Below are 13,845 nucleotides of genomic sequence, written 5' to 3' on the forward strand. Positions count from 1 at the left end.
TGACCTACGCATATTCTCAATCTTACCAGGAAAAGACAACCAGGAGTCAGTCTTCTTTAAGTGAACCTTAAAAAGCTATGTAGACTGAAATCCCTAGACTTTTACTTGTCAAGACAAACCCCAGAAGTAACAATCAAGTTCGTGTGTGTACAGGTAATGCAATCTGCCATGAAGACCAGCTGGGCAACAGCAATTGTGAGGCATTGTGGATTACTAGATAAATCCCAATTTAAGAGATGTTAACATGTAAAAACCAACCAAACAAAAACCCCATGTCTTAAAGTTAACTAAATAGTGTATAATGTAAAGGATGAATGGATTCCCCTGAGCTAATAAAAATATCAGCTACTGACTTAATAGTACCTTTATTTATTTGTTACTTTGGCAATACTGAGGATTGAACTCAGGGCTTTGTACTTGGTGTTCTACCATTTGAGCCATGCCCCATTTTTTGCATGGGCTGGCCTTGGACAATGATCCTCCTACCTCTGCCTCCTACCTGTAGCTGGGACCACAGGTGTGCACCATCCTACTTGACTTGTATTTCTTTAAGGAGCCATCAAGTAGGATTTGAAGGTGAGGTGTCTATGAGTCGGTAATAGTATCGCTTGTTGGACATAAGAAGTCTGGTATCATCCCTGTTACTCATCTCACAGGATCAGTGAGCGAAAGGGAATCTGTGAGTTGCAGAGTTGGCTATAGCCCATTCCAGGTGCAGGTACTGATGTCTTCTACCTGAAGCTTCTACTTGGTTTAGGATTTAAGCCGGGCTGAATCAGAACACTTGAAGATCATTCAACTCTTACCCACCAGCCTACGGTATGGATTTGTGGTAGCCTGGGGTGATCATGGGTATTGCAGCTCACGATATCATTGCCTTCTCCTAAGCTGGAATGTGTCCTCACTCTTCAGGACTGGGCCGTGTTGGTTTCTTATTCAGCTTTACGTATCAGATTAGGACTGTGCGCTGCTCCAGACCTCAGTCCTTTTGACTAGATTTTACCACCTCATTTAACTCTTCTCAGTTCCTACCCAAAGAACAAATTCCTTCTCCAGTTTCTTCCTACCACCTGGCTTACTGGCCACTTCTGGATTTCTGTTCCATTCCATGGACTTTGTTTTGGATGTGGATACCAGCTAAAGACATCACTGTACTACCCAGTCTTTTGGAGGAGATTATATGGGAGTCCTTGTTTTCCATAAGTCTTAATCAAGTGTCCTCATACTCATCTTACCATGATATTCCACACTTCATGACAACCACAGGCCTGGGAAAGGTGGAATGGGGACCCACCTTCCAAGTCAAGAATTATTTAAGATGAGCACAGATGGAGCATATAGACTTGAAAATGTGGTGCCTTAAGGAGGCTTTATCCCTAGAGATAAGCCACTTGAGGTTTTCAGAATTCCAAAGTCAAATTACAATGAGAGAATGTTAAGACAGTAATGTTTTAAAGATTAGATGGGACCTCAGAGAGTCATTAACTTACATATTGAGTGGTTGGTGACCATTTAACTTTGTCTTACTTGAGGAATTTATAGCCATTGTAAGTGGATTGCTAAATTGTGCTCCCTAAAGCCCATAGCTTGTAACTGTTAAGGTTAAATTATTAACAACAAGCCATATTTATAGAATGGATGAAGTTGTAAAATCAGGTTTTCTGGAGTGTTTAATTAAAATGGCCTATTTAATTTTTTCCTTTCTTGCTTTATTCCTTAGATTATCATCTTAAATTAAATATCTTGGCTCTATGGTTTTATTTTATTAGACTTACATTTGTTTGGCTTTCAGTCACTCATATGATTTGTAGAAATAATTATAATCATTTGATTATTATTGCCATAGCTCTATAGGGCTTCTACCATTTTCAGGAGATTTTCCTTCCACATCTTTGCATGTCATTGTGCATGTGACAATCCTTTCTTAGATGTCGTATAAAGGCACTTTTAGATAGTTTGAGGGGATACTTCATTTAATTTCTGCCAAATATACAGCTGATTCCTCAGGAAATGGATATCATGAGTCAAAGTGGGAGGCTCTTCACAACTTTTCTTTCTATAAGAGGGAGGTCTCATAACCCAGGTCTGGATGTTGGTGCTGGTGACATGATCCAGGCTCCAGCAGAGCCAGAGTGCATTATAAACAGGGGAACATTTTCTTAAGTCTCTATATCTATCTATTTATCTATCTATCCCTTTTATTCACATCAGTAAACTCTCATACAAGATTTGACTTATCCAAATATGAAGAGATGGTCTAATCTTTTACAAATAAGGTCATCTTATTTGAATCTAGATTTTTCGCAAAGAAAGAATGATGGGATAACAAAGGAAGTAGCATTTCAGTTGTTTTACGGGGTTTCCTTCTATCTCTTTCTCTTGGAATAGTAAAAGTATCCCCTTTTTTGTATTTCATTTTGTTTCACTTTTCTGATTTTATGGGAAAAACTTGGAAAGGCAGATACTTGTAGCATCATTCTATACATAGGAAGGAAGTTTATCCTTACACAAAGAGAACGTGGGGCTCTTTGCACTTTATTTTCAGAGTAGAGTCATGGGATACATTGGAACTGAGATCTGAAGTCACTGAACTTTGAGAAGAGGCATAATCCTGTAGGGAGCACAAAGGGACAAGGTGAAGATGGGACTTTGCCTAAAATCTGCCATGAAAGTTTAAGTTGTGGATGATGGGAAATTGTAAAGGAAAAAAATGGGTATTTGTAAAACTTATGCCATAGGCATGTAGACACACACACTTGTGCTGGCTCCTAACCAGTATTTCTCCATGGAGAGCTGTCAGAATTAATTACTTAGATTTTGCATAGAAACTGCAAAACCTCCGTGAGTGCCAAGTGTTATCAGTTTGCATCACAAGTTAGGTATGTGGTAGAAACGCACACAGATTTGACACCCTCAGGATATCCAAGTGTTGTTGCCCTCTCTTGCTCTTCAGCTTTTTTCATTACACTGAAGTTTGATAGCTTATGATTCCTTTTGTTATTTTTGTGGTTGTGTGTTAACTTGTTACCTCTCATCTATCTTTAGGTGGTTCTGGCTTTTGTTCTTGTTCTATGTGCTTCAGAGTAAAGGCATTGCTCTATTTTACATACAACCAGAATTCTATATTAGGATCAATAAGAAGAGTAAGTGAAACTGTAGAATAGGTCCCAGGAATTGTGTCAGTTGTAGCTCTTGTCTTTAGTCTTCCTTATGAGACCCTTGGTGGTGCACCTGTCATATAAGCATCTGCCAAAAAAAAAAAAAATAGATATCCACCCCAAAGCACATGCACCCTTCATACAATCAATGTGTGCTAAGTACTTAATTAAGAAATACCTTCCAGTCTATAAACAACATATGTTTATTAATCTCTGCATAGGTGCTAGTGATGCAAAAATGAAAGAGACACATTTCTTGGTTTTATTTGGCTTAAAAGCTTATTCTTCCTAACAGGCAGATAGACAAGGAATTCAATACTCATCACATTGTGTCACAAGTGTCCCAATGCAAATACACACAAAGGCCAGCTCAGACCTAGCTGTGCTCCTTCAATGACTTATCTTCTTCTTTTTCTTCAGTGTTGGAACCCTCTCAGCCATTGGCTGTGGATAAAAAATCATCTTCTCTGTGCTCTGTCCACTCCTTCTGGAGAGTGTGTTACATCTTATTCTATGCTCTATATGTGTTCACCTCTCATTTTTCACTTATTTACCACTCTGTGCTCCTCTCTGGGGAATTTCCTTAGATCTCATTTTCAGTGCACTAATTGTCTCTGTGTATCTCTAAGATACTGTTTTATCTACTCATTGTGCAAAATTTTTTCTTGTGCGAATGTATTTTATATCCAGTATGAAGTTAATAGCTTTAAGTAAGACTACAGAATCTCTTCCCTAGCACCAAAACAGTTAAAGACATGAAAGTCAGTGAAAATAAGCTGTTATACCTCAGGCTTAGTCCAGAATTTGACGTGTAAGTGATTAGACTTTCTGAAGGTAGAAAGCTTTCCCTGGGAATGGTTGAACAAAGGTCTACCTAGCTAAGAAATCCCGTAGAAAAAACCTTCTTAAGATGTTGCTTTTAACAAGTGTGAGGTCCTGAATTTAATCCCCAGTGTTGCTTAAAAACAAAGTTACTTCAAAACCCAGGCATTATGGTACATGCCTATAATCTCAGCACTTGGGAGGCTGAGGCAGGAGGATCATGAATTTGAGACCAGATTGGACTACATAGTGAGTTCAAGACCAGTCTGGGCTACAAAGTAAAACCATCTAAAGAACCAAATAACAAAAAGATATTGCTTTTAAGAAAGGAAACTTAGTGAGGCCATGACTCAGTCTCACCTTCAGTGGCCTCAAAAGTAACTGTGGATTGGTGCAGAGAATAGGGAACTGCCAATCTCAGTATGAAAGCCATACTATTTTGAGCCAGGTTAGTTAGAAGTCAAGTGAGTTGCTCTAATAGAAATAAGGCACAAAAAATAGCTGCAGCAAGTCTGGTATGACCCGTAAAGAACTTGCTCTAGAGTGGGTTTGATCAGCCAACCTTTTATTAAAAGTCAAACATGCCAACCTATCTCGCTCCTGAAACTCAAGAGCTGAGCTATCAACTATTATGAAGTCACTTGTGGCAGAGGATAAGAGCCTGCTTTACTCTGATTTTCAAGTGAGGATAAGTGCTCGGAAGATGAGTGTCATGGCCTCACAGCTAGAGAAAAACTTCAGAACCTCAGACTTACTTCTTTGAGCTACTTTTTCTATACTTATTATCTTTCTGGGAACATCTTCTTTATCACAAGTAATTCATTATTATTTATAAAGGAATAAAGGAGTTTTGGTGATGCATTCTCATTGATTGTTGATTTCGTTCTTTTTTATGAGCATAATTTTCTTGTTAAAATTTTATATTGACAATTATTTTATCTCAATTATTTTATTCCACTGTATTCTAGATTCTACTTTTTTTTTTGAGGAATTTACTGATTTTCCTGGATGCTTTAAGAATTTTTTTTTGTCTTTATTGTTTACCAGATTTATCACAATATGTTTAGTCCTAGATTTGTTTTTATTTTGATTGCTTGAAATGTCTTGGGCTTCTAATATCTGTAGATTTATGTTATCTATTAACTAGAATAAGTAAAAATATCCATTTTATTTTAAAATATGGCATGTATTATTTTTATTCTAACTTTTTGGGGAAATTGATTAATGCATGACATGTTTTTCACTTTGTGTCCATACCTTTTGCCTCTCTTTTGTATTTCTTATCTTCCCATATTATAATATGGCAGTTTTTTGAAGATTATGTTTTACTAATTCTTTCTTCAGTTGTGTCTGATTGATTGTTTATCTTTTGATTAAAAAATAAAATTCTGTTTGTTTTTTATTTGAACAGATAATACATTCACATGGATAAAAATGAAAAAGGCACTAGTAAAAGATAGTCTAGTGAAATATTTTCCAACTGTCTCTGCTCCCTAACCACCCAGTTCCCTTCTGCTAAGCTCTCAATATCTCCTCTGTGTTACTGTCCAATGACAAATTCTTAGTCCTTGACCTGTAGTGGCATTTGACATGCCCCTCCTTCTTTCCAGTCCCACCACCCCTCTGTTGGCCACACTCCTTGAATCCCCCTTCTCAGTCTCTTTTGGGGGTTCTCCTTTGTCCTTAATGCAGAACTTCAGGGCTCAGTTTCTGATATTATTCTCTTTTCTACCCACACTTATTCTTGTGGTGACCTAAACCAAGCTCGTGGATTTAGATAACATCTTTACATTGAAATAGTCTCTTACCTAAATCCCTCACTCAAATTCCAGACTTGTATAACCAATCACCTACTTGACATTTTCACCTGAATATCTAATAAACACCTCAAAATTAATATGACAAAAGCAGAGCTTGACATTTTCTCTCACAAACCTGCTTTCCTTGTGCCCTTCCCCAGCTCAAGTGAAAGGAATTTGTCCTTCCTGCCTAAATCATGAAACTATTGTGTTTAAAAAAAACTTTGCTGTCTATTTGACTGAAAGTGATATCATTTTGTTTTAATTTTATATCTCTGTTTACTAATGATTTTGAGTTCATTTCTTAGCATTTTATGGCTGGCTCATCTGTATAGTTCCTGGTCAAGTGTAGCCTATTTTCTTTTTCAGTTGGGTCATTACTCTTTTTTGTTCATTAACCTTTTTTCATGTACAGAGTTCAGTGCCTGATCCCTGGATGAATGATTTCAAATCTAAAGGGTAAGGTTGTGAGCTTTACTATGAGAAAATACATACTAATTAGTTGAGTACCATGCAGGCATCCTCATTGTTTTCACTTACATTAACTCTCACAAATTACCCAGTGTTGTGGCCAAAGTATGGCCCTATTTTCCATTTCTGTGAAGTCAAGTTCTTTGTACAGTTCTTAGAATATAAGAAATATGCCCTGCTTTCAGACTTCCTGCTGACTGAGTCTGTAGCTCTGCTTGACTCCCTTTGTGTCTTAGTCAGCTTTCTATCATCATGAAAATGCCTGAGATTAGTAAACTTATAAACAGGACAAGCTGATTTTGGCTCACAGTTTCGAGAGTTTCAATTCCTGGTGAGGTGGTGCTATTGCTCTGGGGCCTGTGGTGAGGAAGCACATTGTGACAGGCAGTGCATGACAGAGCAGCTGCTCAACCTTAGGGCTGGGACACAAGAGAGAGAAGGAGAAAGGAGCTGAGGTTCTACTATGACCTTCAAGGGCACCCCCTAATGACCTGAAGGCCTCCCATTAGCCACCGCCTCATAAAGGCTCTACCAATCTCCCACTAGCATCACCCTGGGAATCAAACCTTTTACATGGGCTTTGGGAGATCTCCCAGATCCAAACTATAGCACCCTGTTTCTCTCTTTCTTCTGTTTTGATTTCTAAGTAGGTATAAACTCCAAATTAAAATAATAATATGAATCGTAAATAACTTCTTGATCATAGCTCTCCTTCATTATCCCTGAAATCATGTATTCTAGACTAATATGTTAATGGGAATACTTCTAGCCCACTTTTATGTTCATGTTGATCCTGAATTCATATTGATACTTGGAAAGTTCTCCTATTATCCAGACTCTTAGGGAATTGCCTTGGAAATAACCTTTCGTATAGAATCCTGACCCTGCCATATATTCCTTGTTAGGCAATTAAAGAAATTGGATCTCGGTCTTTTATCATTACTACTACTACTGCTACTACTACTATTATCTATAATCCCTTCTGTTGAGGCCAAGCAATGGTGGTATTGGTTACTCTGAGAAGCTGAGATCATAGACCCAAATATTCTGGTCTAGTCATTTTGAAAACTCTACTTTGTGACATTCAGGAAGTTCAAAGTCACTGGCTCATGGATGGTTGTGTGGTCAGGCAGTGCCAGGTAGAGGAAATTCTGCTCCACCCTGTCATCTGTGCTAGTTTAATTTTATTATTTTTTTGCTTTATAATTAATTAAAATTTTTTTATTCATTTATTCACATGTGCATAAATTGGGATCACACACAAGATTTTGTTTGATACAGGGCTTCCATAGTTTCTGTTAATTATTTAGTGAGACAGTTTTCCCTAAAATATAGTAGACAGTTAATTGTAACCACCTTGGTGGGGACTGAAATCAATTCCAATTGGTTGATTGATTAAATCTTTACTTTCTTTTATGTTACTTGGAGATTGCCTCCAGTGCTGAAGATGGAACAGGAACTATGAAGGAGAAAGAATACCCTTGTCTTCATGTTTTATAACTGTAGCACACAATACATGTACATGTGTGAATAACCAGGCATACCAGAAAATCTCCAAAATACAGAGGACAGCACTTAAACGAAATGAACTTAATAGTATGTACTTTGTAAGTCTGTGTGTCATATCAGGTAGCAGCTAGGATTCTGGAGTCTACTGGCCTTAAACCATACTTAAATTTCTCCTCATCTCTAAGATAAACCTGACCATGTTGAGGTGGTGTGAGAATGAAAGGAGACAATCCATGTGAAGTCACAATACTGTACTGAATAGTTACTCAGTAGATGTTGCTTTTGTTTCCTTCTCTCTAATCCTTTTCTCCTTTCCTATATATTAGCTAACTATTTTTATCCCCATCAATACAGTTGGCATTCTCAAGTTCTAATCTTTAAATCTTTCCCCAGAACATTTGTGTACATGTGTTTGCACATAATCTTACACTGTATACTATATTTCTTCCTGGACAATAAATACCTCAAAGGAAAGGCCATTCTGGTTTCTTCATGGATTTGTGATAGCTTTAGATTTGATCCCTAACATCTGCAATCTCCTATTAATCTTTTTGTGAAAACCCATATGTCCCGCAAACATAAAAATATCCAGTAAGACAGCCATATTTCTGACTATTACATCTCTGGAATCCTGATTTTTTTCTTGATTGAATTCTAGGGAATATGAAAATTCTGCCTACATTAATGGGAATAAAGAGATGTTTTGCATAGTAGAGACACTGCCTTCACTCTAGTATGTCTACTAAATATATCACTAAAAATCCCTTTGGAGAAGGTTGGTCAGTGGATCAATGGAATGTTATAATTCTTAGTATTGTGATTCTCATCTGCAAGTGATTTCTAGACATTCTAATTCAAGTAGTGTGGTTTTTAACTAAAATTGACAGTATGTAAATATAGTATAAAAATCTGAAGTGAAACTGAGGAGAGGTTGTTTTTTCTTTCTCTTTCCTTTTTTTTTTTTTTTTTGAGACACAGTCTTGCTATGTAGTTCAGACTGGCCTCAAACTTGTGATCCTTCAACCTAAGCCTCCCAAATGCTGGGATTACAGATGTGTGCCACTATGCCTATGTCTGGCTGAGGTTTTTTTTCAAGAAATAAAAAAAAGGGAGGAGGGAGAGAAGTGTCCATCAGTCTACAACAGAAAATCCATATTATTTGCTAGGTTTAGCACCAGAGATTTATGTTTCTAAGCCTAAGGTAATTCTTCTAGTTAAAACAGTAAGGTCCACTCAAATATGCATTTAAATAAATTCTATAACTAATCTAATGATAATTAAACTATTTTGCATTTCATATGGAAGAAATCCTTTCAAAAACTTGCTGAGTACATTTATTATTTTTCATAACCTCTTGGGAACTTGAGCTGCACTTGGCATATGATTTAGAGGCAGCATTGTTTGGATTTCCTTAAAACCCAATACTGAAATGTTACTCAGATGTTGGGCATAAAAAAACATCTTTAGGGTCTGATGGATTCTTAACTTTTCCATTGGATGTGTTAATATATGGTGTGGAGGTGGCCACAGTGGCTGGATGTTAACTTATTCCCAGGCATTGAGGTGGGTTGCTGTGGATAAAGAACTTCAAGAAGAGGTTTCTAGAAGCTCCATGCTTGGCTAGTCCTGAACTTAGAACAAAAAAATTACAGAGCATTTTTGACTGCTAAGAGTTATGTGAAATCTTTGCTAAAGTGCTGCCATGTTTAGCTCTCAATAAAGGAATGATCCATGCCCACATCATGCCCTTCTCTTTAACTTGGATTGGCTCCTTTCTTGAAGGTTCAGTTTTCTTCCAATGACCAGAGTTGGAGAGAGATTGACTTCTATAGTACTTTGTCAACTTTATTTTTTAAAAATTTTTATTAGCATATAATAATTGTACATTGTGATATTTACATATATGCTTGCAGTATATCTTAATGACTTACCACCTCCATCATTTTCCCTTATCCTCCCTTGCCCCTGTCTTAGAACTATTTCTACAGGTTTTCATTATTTTATTTTCATACATGAGTACAAAATACATCCACCATATTCAGCCTCCTTCACCCTTCCATTATGCCCACCCACCCCCAGAAATGACCTATTGTACTTTCCTGACCTGCATTTTAAAAAATTGTATATTCAACATTTCAGGCCTGTATATATCATGCTTTAATCATATTGATCCCCCATTACTTTGTCTCTCTTGCCCCTGCTCCCCTATTATTCAATAGTTTGCAGTACACTGTGTTCTATTATCTTTGTCATAGATGGTATCTCAATATTTTTCACTTCTAACATTCTCTTTTCCTTTCCCATATCCCATAGTACCCTCAGACAGATCCACCAATACATTTTTGTTCTCTCTCTCTCTGATTTTATATATATATATATATATGTATATATATATATATGATGATATAATCATAGGGTAAACATATAACCTTTGACCTTTTGAGCCTAGCTTATTTCACTTAACATGATGTTCACCAGTTCCATCTATTCACCAGCAAACGATATAATTTCATTCTTTTTTATGGCTAAATAATACTCCATTGTGTATATACCACATTGTCTTAATCCATTCATCAGTTGTAGGGCATCTGAGCTGTTTCCAAAGCTTGTCTATTATGAATAGTGCTGCACTAAACATGGGTATGCAAGTGGTTCTATTGTATTCTGGCTTATAGTCTTTAGGTATAAGGACTAGAAATGTGGCTCAAACAATAGAGTGCCTACTTTGCAAGCACAAAGCCCTGAGTTCAAACCTTAGTCTCACCAAAAAAATTTTTTTATGATGCTCCATGGTGGTCTAATAGTTAGGATTCAGCACTTACCACCACGGCCTGGATTTGATTCCCAGTTAGGGAAGACTTTGACAAGTTTAAAAACAATTTCTGTTTTGTGAAGAGAAAGATGTTACCTCAACTGTTCACAGTAATAATATTGGCAATGAATAGAGTGCTGTATTTTCCAGGTGACAGGCAGTGATTGAGGTTTAGATACATATGAACTCATTTAGTCCTAACAGCAACACCGTGAGGTAGATGCTACTATTATGTGCAGTTTTCTTACTGAGGCCAATGAAAGTAACTAACTTAACTGATGTCACATAGCTGGTATGGATGAGTGACCAAAGAATGGACAACCATCAGGGGTGACGTCATTGGTATGAGAAGCTCTTATAGGCTCTGTATTAGCTAGCTTTCCATTCCTATAAAACAATACTGGAGATAATTAACTTTTATTGAGCAAAGAGCTGTTTTGGCTCATAGTTTTGGAGGTTTTAAGCCATATTTGGTTGACCTGATTGCATTGAGCCCTTTGTGAGACAGCTCTTCACGTAAGGAGTGTGTGGCCAAGCAAGAGGGCCATTTCCTTATAAGTCAGAGAAGCAGAAAAAGGGGAGAAGAAAGGGACTGGAGTCTCACAATCCCCTTCAAGTTGAAGCCTCTAATGACTTAGGACATTCCACAAGACTCTATCCCCTAAAATCTCTTCACCTGTGAATTGCACTATCCTGGGGACCAAGCCTTTAACACATGGAAAGGGAACAGGGAGGTGAATATGGTAGAAGTACTATGTATTCATGTATGAAAATGGCACAGGGAACCTGTTGAAACTGTTCCAAGAAAGTTGGGGGAGGGGATAAAGGAGAAAGATGGAGATGGTGAATCTAAGATACACTATAAGTACTTTTGTAAATGTCACAATGTACCCCCAGAACAACTATAATATGCTAAAAAAATAAACTATCCTTGGAAGTAACAGGATAAAACCCAGTGATAGTATCCCACCTTCATAAGAATGCCAAATCTGTGATTACTTTCCAACTCCTCCACCCCTGTCTTTGCTTTGAACATAAGAACAAGGCACTTGACTATTATTTATTTATTTTTTTGGCAGCACTGAGGCTTAAACTCCAGACCTTGTGCTTGCTAGGCAGGCACTCTTACCACTTGAGCCACTCTGCCAACCCAAGGCACTTGAACTGAACTCTTATATTTTAAAATGACATGAGAAAAGTTCTTCTGGGATAACATTTACAAATATTCTGGCTTAGTTGCGTGAAAACTACAATCCAAACTTAGAGTTCTCACTAGACTTTCAAAACATGTACACATTTCAAAGCTGCACTGTTAAGTGTCCATATAGGGTTTTTTCCTCAAATGCATGCTAGTTGCTGATGTTATATGTTCAGACCTTGTGACTTAAATTTGTTTCTCTGGAGAATCAGAATGTAGGAGCCATTAAACCTGAACTCCTCTAAATTCCATACGTCTGCCTCATAAACAGCTAAATGATATTTTTCAGTCATTAGAAAGTAAGAAATCTATTCAGGAGAAATGACATGCCTCTAATCAGATACCATGGATGGGAAAGTCCTTTTTAGGCCATCTAGCTTGAAGATGGGTTTTTCTTAGTACAGTCTCCTGTGTTCACATAGCACCAGACTGCGGGTCCCATTGTATCTGTGGAAAGGCTCTGCTACCACCAATATAGCTGAACACTTTATTTGGAGAGTAATGGTGCCACCTATCTAGGGGCTACTGCAAGGGGCTAATGGCGATTAGGAGGGAAAGAGCTGGTGCCAAGAGCCTTTGGGCAAGGAGTGATGAATCAGAGCAGTCAGAAAGGGAGCTATGGTAGGTGCAGAGGCAGTGAGTCAGTGTACTAGTAGTGCAGCCCTGCTGTGTTAAGTGCTATGGCACCAAGGAACTAATGAGGAAGATGAAGGAATAGTTCATATCCTCAGTAGTTTATGGTCAAATAGGCTTAACAGAAAAAAAATAAAATGTGAATTTAAGAACAGTACAGGAAATTTTGCTCCATCTATCCTTCAAATTGGTTCACTGTGAAATCCAATTATATGTCATTGTTATGGTTAGAATGTGCTCCCCAAAGTTCGTGTTTCATTGGACACTTAATTCCCAATGCAGCAGTGTTGATGGGTGGGAACTTGCAGACATGACTAGGTCATGAGGGCTCTGATCTCATTAATAGATTAATATCTTCATCACAGGAATGGTTTTGTTCCTGTGAGAGTGGGGTTGTTATAAAAGTGCGTTTGCCGCCCTCCCATCCTTGCTTTCTCTTTTGCCCTACTGCCTGCTTTTTACTTTCTTCCATGAGATCATGTAGCAAAAAGTCTCTTATCGGATGTTTGTCCCTTGATCTTGGTCTTCCTAGCCTCTAGAACCATGAGAAAAAAAATCTAAGTTATTTACAAATTACCCAGGCTTAGTTATTCTGTTATAACACACAAAACAATATTTGATCTTAGGCAAAAGGCAGAGAAGTAACAGTCAGCTTTCATTTCTAATACCATTCACCCACTGTCAGTAAGCCATGTTCCCCTACCCCCTGAATATTAGGGAGACTGGATCTGGGATTTCCTAATATAGTCTTGCTCCAGGCTTTTTTGTCCCCTGGTGAATTTCTGAGATAGGGAGTTTAGCTGAGTTAATGTACAGTTTTTTGGAATAAAAGAAGTACGATCATCACATCATTACAACTTGCATCAGCTCATATTTTTATAGGTATAGTAGATTAAAATGTAAGGGAAAAGTAACCATACATAACTGATAGCATGTCACACTTATTTTAACATCAAGTAAGGATCTGAAAAGGTAGAAGAGAAGCCTCAGTTGTGTTTTCCCCTTCATCCTTCCCATTTTCTTCCTTCCTTGCATTAGTTACTTTATTTAACTAATATTTATTAAAAACACTTCTATGGGTCAGGTACCATGATCAGTACTGAGGAAAATAATATTTTACCAGATAGGTAAAGTATCTATATTCAGAAAACTTTTTCTCTGGTGGAAGATAAAATATAAAAGCAATCATAGTATAGCGTAAAGCCTATGAAGATAAAAGAACAAGATGCTAGCGGAATCACATAATACGGTATTTTAGTTTATTCTCTGAGGCTATAACTAAGACCCAAAAAATATGGGTAATTTTTAAAGAGCAGAAGTTTATCCAGTTCATACTTCTAGAGGTCTGGAAGGACTTTCTTGTTGATAAGTACTTTGCAGAGTTCCAAGGTGATGCAGGACTCCACATGAAACCGAACAAGGTGCCAGGGAGAGCTAATCACA

This window comes from Castor canadensis, chromosome 11, assembly GCF_047511655.1.
Source record: "Castor canadensis chromosome 11, mCasCan1.hap1v2, whole genome shotgun sequence".
Taxonomy (NCBI): domain Eukaryota; kingdom Metazoa; phylum Chordata; class Mammalia; order Rodentia; family Castoridae; genus Castor; species Castor canadensis.